Genomic DNA, 13966 nt, shown 5'->3' with positions numbered 1-13966 from the left:
TACATTTACACCTGTGGTTCTCAACCATTTTTTGCCTATAGACCTCTTTGCTTCTTATTTTACTTGGGTGGACCCTCATAGCCATTCACCATTTTAAAAAATCCAATTACATTTTTATAATCATATCAGGTATTATATATAAAAAAAGTTGTTAAAATATTTTGTGTGTAGCAGAAGTATAACCAATTTATTGCACATCAATTTTAACAATAAAGACCTATATAGAATTGCAAAGGTCATGTGCACCCTGGGTTGAGAACCATTGATTCTACACTAACATGCAAGCAAGATGTGATATTCAAAAATATGTCTATGATGACAGTGACTATGAATAAGAACTAAATGACCCATCCAACACATGCCAGCATGAAAAGCAGTTGATGATGTTGATGATGATTGCATTTTGTTTGCTTTGATCTTTGATCTTCACCAGTTGTCATAATCCTGGAAATGTAGATAGCATTCAACTGGACTTGAACAAGAGATGTTTATTCCTAAATTAGTAGTCATAATGCTTTTTTTTTATCCACAATGCCACTAATGTCAAGGAGAATTGATAAACCAAATCACTGAAAAATATTCTATCAATCCACACTCCTATGTTGCTTTGTGATCCAAACCTGTAACACTTACTTTGTGACCTTGTTCATTGACTCATTGTAACATGTGTAAATGTTTCATTGTGGCATAAACTAGAATTAGGTACCACATCACAAATTCCATTGTTTCATTATTATTATTATTATTATTATTATTATTATTATTATTATTATTATTGTGATGTATATATGATAAATTGTGACCAAACCTGTATTGCTTTCAATGTGATAAACACCAGTATATAATGATATAATAATGAGGATGGGGAACTTACAATGCAACAGGAAAAAGTTTAATAACCTTTTTATAGTTCAGGCTAAAAGGTCCATCATCAGGAATAACACTATATAAACTAACATCAAGAAATGTTAGTTTATATAGCATCAGCCATACTGGTTGTTGTGTGTATTTCACCAACAAAACCTGTACAACTTAGTGACATTGATAAACTTTATGACACATGCTAAGCTCTATTGTGATAAATATTTGAGTGGCATTTGGTGTAAAATTCTGTTACTTACTTTGTTATGCATAACTGTGTTTTGTTGTAATGTGTAGGCATGCTTGTGTGATTAAGAAGTTTGCTTCTCAATTATATGGTTTCTGGTTCAGTTCCACTGAATGTCATCTTGGGCAAGTGTCCTCTGCTATAGCCCAGGCCCAACCAAAGTCTTTTGAATGGATTTGATTAATAGAAAGTATGTGTGTGTGTGTGTGTGTGTGTACATACATATGTACTTATGTCTCCTTATCTGTATGGAAAATGTAAACTTGAAATTGTTGAAAAATATGTCTAAAATAAGACAATATGGTTATGGCAAGAATATCTTGTGACCGAATCTCATTGAACTACTGAGACAAAATATGTAAGTCTGCAGAAAAATAGACACAGTTACACTAATATCAAAATCATCAAAATGAAAATTCAGGAATTGCCTCAGTAACTTTCAAGTAGTATACAGAAAACAGGGACAAAACAAAAACTAATAATTAATGATTTTGATCACTAATTAGGTTTGGTATTTGGACAAAATAATGACATTATGATATTATACCAGGTGTCTTCAAACTGACAAATACCAGGTAATACTTACAAAAAAAAAAAATTATATTTAAGAAACTCCATCTGCTCCCAAGATTTTATTAATGAGAAGACAATAAAATTTTACGTCTATATAATTCTTTCTTTGACATAGAATTAAGCAAGTTTAACCCTCTAGCATTTAAACTGGCCATATCTGGCCCAAATCTTTTACCTGTTTCATGCTCAAACAGTCAAGATCTGGCCTCTTATACGTATGCTACAATGTCATCTAAAAAATATACAATTGCATCATGGAAATCTGAAAGCTACAAGATAACACATTATTAATTAAAACAATGTGAATAAATAAGTATTAAATTTGATACAGTTATTTGAATACAAAAGGGTGAAAGGGTTTAAAGCAACCTAATTTTATTAAATGTGACAATTTATCCATACCCTGACTTCTATTTGGCTTCTATTAGGCTTTTATTTCTTGCAGATGAAGTGACCATGTATAAGCTTTTCCTTTGTTATAGAGAGAGGGATGGGGGAGAAGACAATAAGAGAGAGAGACAGACAGACAGACAGACAGAGAGAAGGAGTGAGACAAATGATTTACATCTTGATGGCAGAAATGTATGTGTGAATTGTAAGAATTTTCTGACTTACATGAATACATATACTTCTTCAACCACCCAACATTAAGTGAGAAAAAATTGGGTCAGTGGGATGGTGGAGAGGCCACTAGCATTTTGGGACACTGTCATATTCTCTGATGAGTCTAGATTTGCTGTATTTCCTAACAGTGGTCGAGTGTGGGTCTGAAGACACTGTGATCAAGAATTTGATGTGAAAAGATTGCAGCCAACAATGAAACATGGCAATAATTCTGTGATGGTCTAGGGAGCAATTTGGAGCAATGGATGATCAGAGATGGTTGAGTGTGAGGGAAACATAAACTCAGATGAATATGTATCCATATTACAGAATGGACTCCTTCCAATCTTCTCCAGTGGTGAAATGATTAAAGCAGACTCTTTATTTATCATCCTTGTTACACAACTAAAATGACCCAAGATTTACTGGATGAAAATGGCATTAAAAAACTTCCATGGTTAACCCAGTAACCAGATATGAACCCTCTTAGGCATCTCTGGGACATAATGGACAGGATACTTCATAAAAAGAACAAGAAAGCATCTTCAAAGCAAGATCTTTTGAGATTACTGCATGAAACTTGGCAAGAAATTCTGCAAGAGAATATTCATCATCTGGTCAGTAAGATGCCTAATAGGGTCCTTGCATTGAAAAATGCAAAGGGCATTTCTACTAAATATTAAATATTCACATTATAATAATTAATAAATAATTTGAATGTATAATTCCAGATTTAAAAAAAATTTAATGATTATAAAGGTGTCTATTTACGTCTGTCATGTCTAGTATATACATACATACATACATACATACATACATACATACATACATACATACATACATACATATATATATATATATATATATATGATGTACACAGATATTGTCATCCTCATAATTATCATCAATATCTTTATATCTTCACATCCACTTTCAAGTGCTGGCATGGGTTTGATGGATTGTCATATACTAAATCAGTTCTTATTGGCAGTTAATGCCCTTCTAGATTGCTGGGGTTCTGTCTCTCGTTCATACAATCCAGCTTTGACATGATTTCTACACCCAAATACCTTTTACTTTAACAGACTAATTTAGAGATACTAACCCTGGAGAAATTACCATGTGTGTGTACATGTGTGAGTGTGTGTAAGTATGTATATATATGTACATATGTGTGTGTGTGTGTGTGTGTACATATATATACATATGTATATATAATCATATGATATTTATATATATATATGTGTGTATGTGTACATATACACATACACACACACCACACACACAAAGAAACAGACACACACCCATATACACACATATATGCGTACAAAACACATACACACATACACACGTGTGTGTGTGTATGTGTATTTGTCTATGCACGTTGTGAATGTGTGGTTATGTGTATAAATTATATGACTGATAAATAAAAAAATTTGATGAGAATTTTAATCTTTAGGATAGAGAAGGAAAAAAGAGGGCAAGAAAAGAAAAGAGAGGGAGAAATAAAATGAGATGAAAACCTATAGAAATTTTCTTACTCAAAGAAGTAAACAAAATCCTTGAGAGCTTTGTCAAACACCTGAATCTTAGCTCTTCTCTAAAATAATTATTCATAGCAGTTAATAACTCTTCCATGAAAGTTGCTTGAATGGAATCAAATTGTGGAAAGTAGAATAGTAAGGACAAAAGAAGCTACATAAAAAAATTAGGCTGTTATGATATATATTGCATTGTTATTTAGTTATAGTATAATATTTCTTTGAAAGCTGCGAGTAGATTGGATTCTGTGAGTATCAGATAAAATGCTGTGGGTTCTGTTTTCAAAGCCCTCCAAAGTCAACTTTGCCTTTTATCATTTTAGGGTTGGAGTGGCTGTGTGGTTCAGGGGTTTGATTTGCTGAAGGTTCAGTCCCCCTCTGTTGCACCCCAGGTTGACCAAGCTGGTCAATATGAAAGTTACATGTATATATGTATATAGATAGATAGATAGATAGATAGATAGATAGATAGATAGATAGATAGATATATACATAATACATATAGATATATATAGATATAGATATAGACATAGATATTTACATATATATATATATATACAACATCATCATCATTGGTCAACATCCTCATTCCATGCTAGCATGGGTTGGACAGTTTGACAGGTGCCGGCCAGGTAGGAGCCTGTGCCATGCTTCTGTGTCTGTTTTGGCATGGTTTTTATGACTGGATGCCCTTCCTAACATCAACCACTCTATAGAGTGTATGTATATATATATATATATATACATATATATGTATACACACACACACACACGTATGTCAATCTATTTATCTCTCTGATTGTTTGTCTGTATGTATGTTTAAGTCTCCTCTTGACATCATGTGATTTTCGTAAATGAACGTCTTTCATTTCTAATATCAGTGAAAACACATTTGGCTGTGGGGAAATATTGCTGGGAAACAAGTAAATGTTGGTGACAGGAATGGCATCAAGCCATAGAAACTCTTCCTCAATTCTTGAATAAACTCTGTCTAGCCCATGCAGGCATGGAAAAGTAAAAACTAAAACGATAATGATGATGATGATGATGAAATAAATTACTGTTTGTATGTGTGTGTTTGTCCCCACCCAACATCACTTTACAAACGATGCTGGTGTGTTTGCAGCCATGTAACTTAGTGGTTCGGCAAAAGAGACTGATAGAATAAGTACTTGTCTTACAAAGTTTAAGTCCTGGGGTCGATTTGTTCAACTAAAGGTGGTGCTCCAGCATGGCTACAGTCAAATGACTGAAACTGTAAAAGATTACAGAAAAAAAGTGTTGCAAAATAAGTTTAATTACCAATAAACATCAGTTTGGATGACACTTTGCTCAACTGACAGTGCAAGGTGACCAATCAAACTGATTATGTAAACAGAATTCTGGTTGGTCAAAGGTGTCTTCTTGTCTCAAGCTCTGATTTTCTGCCTATTCTTGTTGGAACCTTTGATACAGAATATTGAAATTTTAATTCCTTTCACACTTATAAAATGTCAAGCAAACTTAAAAATTTGCCATTACTATTTTACCCGGGAGACCAGACTGATAGTTTGGTAACCTGCTTAAATGAACATTCAAAATTAGGAGAAAATAAACAGCTTTGCAACTTTAACTGAACAAAAGAGGTGCAAAATTTAAGAAGCGACTTGTTAGAATATACACGTCTGTGAGGAGACATAAACAAGAATAGCAAAAATCTACTAAACCAAAAGAACTGGTAATACATACATTACAAGTGTCCTATGAAGAGAACATAAGATTGCTGCATAATTCAACATAAATGTGAAACGACATTAAACATCGTTTAAGGTAAATGATGGTTTCTGTAGGAACGCTAAGTCATATTCATTTAGTGAGTTTATATGCGCAAGGAAGAATTATGATGTTGTCGTTGGCATTAAATGCAGTAAAATATGGCCCAGCCCATGATTACCAGCATGAACATCAAACTTCAAAAAGTAGTTAACCATTTAGTGCTTTTAGTAAATTATTCAGAAAAGGTAAGCATTATACCGTCCAGCATAAATAAAAGTCAACTTCATTATATTTTTTCTGTAAAAACCTATTTTGACATTAAATGAGTCAAATCCTGGTATGAATGTTTACATTTGTACATCATTTTTCAACAAAACAAATTTTAAAAATATTTCTGTAAACAATCTACTCATGTAATTTACTCACCCAGATAAAGTTTATTTTTGTTTCGGTGGAAAAAAAGTGCGTAAATTACATGGGTTTTTATGGTCATCATGCACTATCTTGTGGTTATAAAATTTCAACAATGTGATTGTTAATTTTTAGAATGACATTGTAGGGTAGATGTGAAAGGCCAGATCTGGCTATTTTGAACATAAAACAAGTAAAATTTTTGGGCCAGATATGGCCAGTTTACATGCTAAATGGTTAAAGATGGTAGGGGGTAATATGAGGGAGACTTTATTTGCACGCTGATTGATCGTGTATAGATTGTCTTGTTGTCATGGGAAAAAGAAAAATAGGGAGAAAGAGATAGAAAGAGAGGAAAACTGAGGGATGGAGGGATGGAGGGAGAGAGAGAAAGAAGAAACAACTTAGAACTTGATGGCAGAAATGTCAGCGCTAAATATTTGAATCATCTGACTTACATGATTACTTGTACTGTTTCCATAGTAACATTCTAAACGATGTATTTTCTTCAATATCTGTCATGTAATAAATCCTCTTGTTTATAGATTCTCTGTTATTTGACAACTTTGTTGCGTTATGGGCTTCTAGAAGCAGCTGGGTGATGTCTGATGATGGCCATTAACAATATTTAGAGGTATTTTTTTTTATTAACTCTTACGGTCTTACTCAGTGTTTTCTGTTTGCCCTCTTCATGAAAATGCAGAACTCTTAATGCTCTGAAGAACACTGAAAAAATTCCATCTGACCTGTGCAAACGAGAGAGAGTGGAAGTTAATATGTGTGTCTCTGTGTGTATGTGCATATATGTGTGTGTGTATATATATATATTTATATAATGCATGTATATATATGTATGTATATATATATGTATATATATATGTATATATACATATGTATGTATATATATGTACGTATGCATGTATGTATATATATATATATATATATATATATATATATATAAGTGCAGAAGTGGCTGTGTGGTTAGTAGCTCGCTTGCCAACCACATGGTTCCGGGTTCAGTCCCACTGCGTGGCACCTTGAGCAAGTGTCTTCTACTATAGCATCGGCCTGACCCAAAGCCTTGTGAGTGGATTTGGTAGACGGAAACTGAAAGAAGCCAGTCGTATATATGTATGTATATACATGTATGTGTGTATATATGTTTGTGTATCTGTGTTTATTTGCTCAACTAAAGGTGGTGCTAGAGCATGGCCACAGTCAAATGACTGAAATGAGTAAAAGAGTATATATATATATATATATATGTGTGTGTATATATATATATATATATATATATATATATATATATATATGTATATATATATGTGTATATGTATATGTGTGTATATATATATATATGTGTATATATATATGTGTATATATACATATATATATGTATATATATATATATGCATATATATATATATGCACATATGTATGTATATGTATATATATATATACACATACATATATGCATATACATACATATATGTATATATATATACATATATATATATAGCACAAATAGTTTTGCTCACATCAATCTGTAAATAGTGTGGTTGGGTAACCTCCCTTGGCAGCTAAGTGTTTATATGCTCTCACTATAGGTGGTGTCTTTTCAGCCATTAGCTTTGGCTGCATGCCAAAAAGGTCAGTTGGTGATTGACATTCAGCAAGCACAGACGTGTATGTGACCCTCAGCATGTATGCCACACATGTGCCCTCAACATGTTTTCCATTAAAACAATTAGCCCATCTCAAATAGATGACTCTCTTTAAGGGCTATTTCCTCAAGTTACCCTGTTTAATTTTACAAGAAGAAAACCCTATTGCTAATTAACTAGGAGAACGACATTGCATGTTTGGAAACACATCTGTTATTACATTTCTTGTAACACTTGTAAAATCCCACTGGGATGTTTGAATCATATTTTGTACTGGAATAAACTCATATATTTATGGGAGCCCTTTAAGTGACGTACTTCTTTTCTTGTAAGAAAACACAAAGGGAATCCAATGTGAAGTGTCAAGAAAGAGATGCAGAATGTCAGGAGAGAAAACTATGTATCTAACATGACTACATGTTACATATGTATGTATATGTATATATATATACATATATATATATATATATATATATATATATATATATATAAATGTACAATTATACATATAAATATGTCTGTCTGTCTATCTAACTGTCTATGTATCTATCTACATATGTATCTCTATGAGGTGGTATCAAAAAGTTCCACATTCCTGACTGCCGGCGGTCAGAAATAAGGTAATGGGTGACTCGTCTGAGAAAATAACATTCTTCCACTGCTCTCAAGACCAATTCTGTAGGATTTTACTCCCCTTTGCTTTGCAATGTTTGTTTTTGAAAGTAGTGGTTTTCTGATTGCAGCCTTCCCATGAAATCCAGCTTTGTGCAGCTCCCAGTGAACAGTTTTTGTAGAAACTGGGTTCTCAAGGTAGTCCTTAATTGCTGCAGTAATTTTGGGGGCTGTACTTTTGTGATCCTTTCTAATAATTCGCATAAGAGTCTGATGGTCCCTATCTGAAAGTTTTGATTTTCTTTTGGAGTTTTGTTTTGACAAGGAGGTTTCTCTCTCTTCCTCAAAGGCTGTCATGACTTTTGAGACAGTACTTCTTGATACACCAAACATTTTGGGTGTTTTCATTAGGCTAGCACCTGCCATACGAGCACCAACAATTTAACCTCTTTGAAAGTCTGATAGATCTGTCATTTTAATGAATTTTAATTACCTTTTTCTGATGATACAGCAAATTTAGCAAAACATGTTAAGGAACACTAAAAATAAATTAAAAAAGCATAAAAACAAACAAGCTTTTGATGGTTTTCTAGATATTTCAAAATTAGGATGCTATGATGCTAGGTGTTTCCATCATTATGTGCAACCTCTGTATATACATATATACATATATATATATATATGTGTGTGTGTGTGTGTGGTGTGTGTGTGTGTGTGTGTGTATATATGTATGTATATATATATATGTGTGTATATATATATATATATATATATATATATATATATATATTATATATATATATATATATATGCTCATTATATGCAGAAATCTACATAATGTATGTTAGTGTGTGCATATCTGTGGAAATGAATGATGTTTGAATGTGTATGTATGTCTTTATTTATGCAAATGTACATTTTCCTCATAAATAACATGCATACGTTTGATAAATGTAGTTTCTTGATGTGGCTTAGTCTTTGGGATACAGGGGGAGAAAGGGGAGAGAGGGAAAAGAAAAAGAGAGAGAAACAGAATGGAACATATCAAAATATTCTTGCTGCATACAAGTAAACAAAATCCTTGAGATCTTTGACAAACACCTGAATCTTAGCTCTGATCTAAGATAATGAAGCATAACATTTGTTAAGGCCTTCATAGAAGTTGTTTGATTAGAATCAAATTGTAGAATCAATAACAATAAGAATGCTATATTGTGCAACATTATCAGCATAAAAAGTTAGGTTGCTTTTGGCAGAACTGTTCATTATTGCTCCCGACATTATCGAAAAGGTCCTTTTGTTTCCAAGATAGTAGAGTGTGATTCTAGAGAGATTTGACTACTATTTCTTGCAGGTTGAGTAATAGCATGAATGTTCTCGTGTTATCTTGTTTGCAATGACAGTACTTGTTAGTAGAGTTGATAACTGGTGGTAATAGCCGGGGGGGGGGGTACTGGTGCTAGTGGTGTGACAGTGGTGCAAGGGATATGGTGGCAGAGGTGGGGAGGGGGTAGTGGCAAGGGTGGTAGTAATCACTGCAATAAATTGATAGTGATGATGCAGGTGGTGGTGGAGTTGGTGGTGGGTTAGTGGAGATGACAAGAATTGGTTAGGAAATGTTACTAGAATAAGATGTTAGTTGGCAGTGATTGGAATTAATATAAATTAACATGAGTGCTAAAAAAGCTCCTCAGTAAGGATTTATTTCAACAATGACTGAAAAGAAAGTGTTTTAGTTAACCAGTAAATGAATATTTAACCTTTCAGCATTTAAACTGGGCCAAATATTCAATCTGTTTCATGTTCAAACTGGTTAGATCCAGCCTCTCACACCTATGCTACAATGTCATTCTAAAAATAAACAATCACATTATCAAAATCTCAAAGCTATGAAATAATGTATGATTAATTCAAAACAATGTGAATAAATAAACGTTACATTTGAAAGAGTAATCTGAACGCTAAAGACTTAGTTAGTATAATTAAAATATAAAGTATATTGTCTTATAATTTTATCACAAAGGTTAAGATAAAAGAAGTTAGTAAATAGCAACAGCTATGGCTGGAGGTGAAATTTTTTAGACTGTCTGCATATCTATGTGGTCTCCCTTGGCAAGGTTGGTCATGTCATGAACTGTGATTTCAAAAGCAAGACAAGTAGAGTCTATGATTTTAGTACTGTTTCTGTATATTCAGATGAACAATGCATTGAATGTCCTTATTAATAGAGAATATATAAGCTAATCAAGAGCTAATATCATTTCAGACATGATGTAGTTTATATTTAGAAGTAAAAGAACATGGTTGGATTTGCAGAGATGTATATAATGTAGAGAAAAAGGACAAGAAAAAAGGAAATGGAAGAATGCTGGAAATGTAGTATATAGATTGTTGGATACTTAGAGCGTGCTTCTGTCAAAGTTGAAGTTGATCATTAGTGAACATGGCTTTTCATGATTCATATTGATGTGATAGATATTGAGAAGTGAAAACAAGATTTAAAGTTTTGTCATGGATAGCCATTTACAGTATCTACACAGTAACAAAAAAAAAAATGCATAGTTGAGAGCAACGCAAATATTCAATAATTGGGTAGCTCATAAAATTGCCTTACACTACTGAAGAGAATGGAAAATAATGTAGTGTTAAAGTGCTTGAGGTGATAATGCACAAATAAATTTAATTTAAACAGAGCATGTGACTCAATTATTCAGTGATTTTTTTTTTTTTTGAAAGCAATGAGATATTGTACATTGGTAGGTAAATAACCTGATGGACAAATTCTCTAGTTAGATAGAATTCAATGATGCAAAAATACCAATGTGCATTAAAGATGAAAGGTATCTGATACATAGTAGGAATAGCTAGGTTTATTTTTTTATTTGTGTGTGTGTGTTGTGTTATTTTAATGCTTACTTATTTTTACACAATACTGTAACTTCATCAGGGTGTCAGATTTTATTTACCATTTTTTCTTACCTTTTCGGATTTTTGCTTTAGAATTTTTGCAATGGAAGCATACAAGGTTAAATTTATTATTGGTTTTAATAGGACCCAATTGAATTCACTGAATGCAATAAAAAATGATATTAAACTACAGCAATATATATATATATATATATATATATATATATATATATATATATATATATATATATCTATATATATATATATATACATACATATATATATATATATATATATATATATATATATATATATATATATATATATATATATATATGTATGTATATATATATACATACATATATATATATATATATATATATATATATATGTGTGTGTGTGAGTGAGGGGATGAAAGTATGCATGTACATGTGGTTGTGGTACATGTGTGTGCATGTTTCTGCGTGTGAGAAAGTTTGTATGTTTGCTCATGTGTATTTGTATACATACACAGATGTATATGTACATGCATATATATGAGTGTGTGTGAGCATATGTTTGTGTGTGTGTGTGCATTTATAAATACACACATATTTATTGAAGTGTACATACATATATAAACAGATACACATACTTATTACACATAGTTAAATACATAGACACACATGCATGTCTATATATATTATATATATCAATCTATCTATCAATCTATCTATCTATATATGTGTGTGTGTCTAATGTATGTATATGCATATATTTTATATGTATCTACCTAAGTTTAAGCAAGTATATGTTCATACACACACTCACATACATGTATAGCATGTACATATATCTATATATATGTTTATATATATTATATATATATGTATATATGTATTTATATATGTATGTATATATACTGTATAACATACATATAGATACATACATGTATGTATGTACACACATATATATATTTATACATAAAGAAATAGAGATTTAGAATCCAGGCAAATACCTTATTAGCACTCTGATATAACCGAGATCTGTCTAACCACATTAAATGACAGGGAACATATTGAATTCTTTTCTTTAAAATAAACATTTACCTGGTACCACATTCGACAGGTAAATCCTGAGTTCACTTCATTGGATTTCGTACACCTTAAAAATTGTCAGGACAACATAAAGAAGAATGGAAAATTATACATCTTTAAGAATTTGTTTATTACAGTATTATTCTCATTAAATTCCAATAAGTGTCCTAATGTACTTTGATGAAGCATGTATACATTTAGTTGACCCAGCTGCATGTGTGTGTGTGTGTATATATATATATATTATATATATATATATATATATATATATACGTTCAGCAAAAATTTAGATTCGAATGAATATGGTACTTAATTTAGATGCACCACAATTTTGTATGGTGTTATCCATAAAAATTTGTGGGATGATTATAATCAAAATAAGCAACAAGAATGACTCCGAAGTCATTCTTGTTGCTTATTTTGAGTATATATATATATATATATATATATAATATATATATATATATAACTAATATATATGCATGTAATTAATATTTTGGACTGATAAGTATAAGTCGATTAGTGTGTTCAAGTGTTGAGTAGAGCACTGGCGCCTGTTGTCATCCGCAGTCATCGTATATTTCTGCTGGATCACCTTCAGAAAAATCCACAGTGTCAGTGAGGTAATTATGATAATTAAGTAATGAGAAGATGGATTTGGTATTAAACTTTATTCAATACAGTGTTCGATTCATCATGATGTCTTGGATCCATTTTGCAGTCTGGGTCTCATTTGGTACATCAACAGATAAAGTTGTGTCTTACTAATGATATTGAGTGTCGGCTGCTATATTGTTATGTGCCCATTAAACATATCACAAAAGGCGCATGATCTTGGGACTGATATGAGCAACTCTGCCTCGCTTAACATGCATATCACCAAGATGCTGCCAGTGCACAGGTGAACGGCCAGGTGGATTCTGAGAGCCTTCAGAACAAGGGGCTAGGAAAATAGGCTGGTCCTATGGAGGACATTTGTCCTCACTCATCTGGAGTAATGATCTCAACTGTGATCGCTCTGCAGTGTCAGATTAATAGCAAAACTTGAGGTGGTTCAGTGATATTATACAAGGAAAATTGTATCAATGGAACAGCTGAGCTACTGGGAGAGACTGAAAAGAGATGTGACTCTCCTCCATGGAGTGAGGACGGGAGAGGTATGCAGTGATATATGTGTGGAAGATACTGGAGGGGCTGGTACCAAACTTTAGAATTGTGTTCAGGGAATATATTGAGTCATTGTTTTGCAGCCAGATACCTTTACAACCGCTAATCCTTAAATTTTTTTCAAGAAAGCAATCTCTTATTCCACACATCTTTGGGGGCGGGGGGTTATAAATCCTGCCAATGATTTATCAAGAGGGGAATGATTAAGTATTTATTTGCAGCTCAGTGATTTTCAGAGAGGTATAAATATATATTTCTTTACTACCCACAAGGGGCTAAACACAGAGGAGACAAACAAGGACAGACAAACGGATTAAGTCGATTACATCGACCCCAGTGCGTAACTGGTACTTAATTTATCGACCCCGGAAGGATGAAAGGCAAAGTCGACCTCGGCGGAATTTGAACTCGGAACGTAACGGCAGACGAAATACGGCAACGCGTTTCGCCCGGCGTGCTAACGTTTCTGCCAGCTCGCCGCTGGTACACACACACAGTTACACACAGACACACACACACACAATCACACACACACACACATTTACGCAT

The 13966-nt window shown here is 32.7% G+C and overlaps 1 protein-coding gene across 1 annotated transcript in view; it reads left to right on the top strand.

Annotated features, from left to right (window-relative positions):
- LOC118760832 (protocadherin beta-15-like) overlaps positions 1-13966 on the top strand; it is a 120151-nt gene that overhangs the window by 39939 nt on the left and 66246 nt on the right. The gene's annotated exons all lie outside the window — the stretch shown is intronic.

The sequence above is a fragment of the Octopus sinensis genome, linkage group LG14, assembly GCF_006345805.1.
Source record: "Octopus sinensis linkage group LG14, ASM634580v1, whole genome shotgun sequence".
NCBI lineage: Eukaryota > Metazoa > Mollusca > Cephalopoda > Octopoda > Octopodidae > Octopus > Octopus sinensis.
Note: the sequence above shows the minus strand (reverse complement) of the source record. Positions and strands in the feature narration are given on the sequence as shown.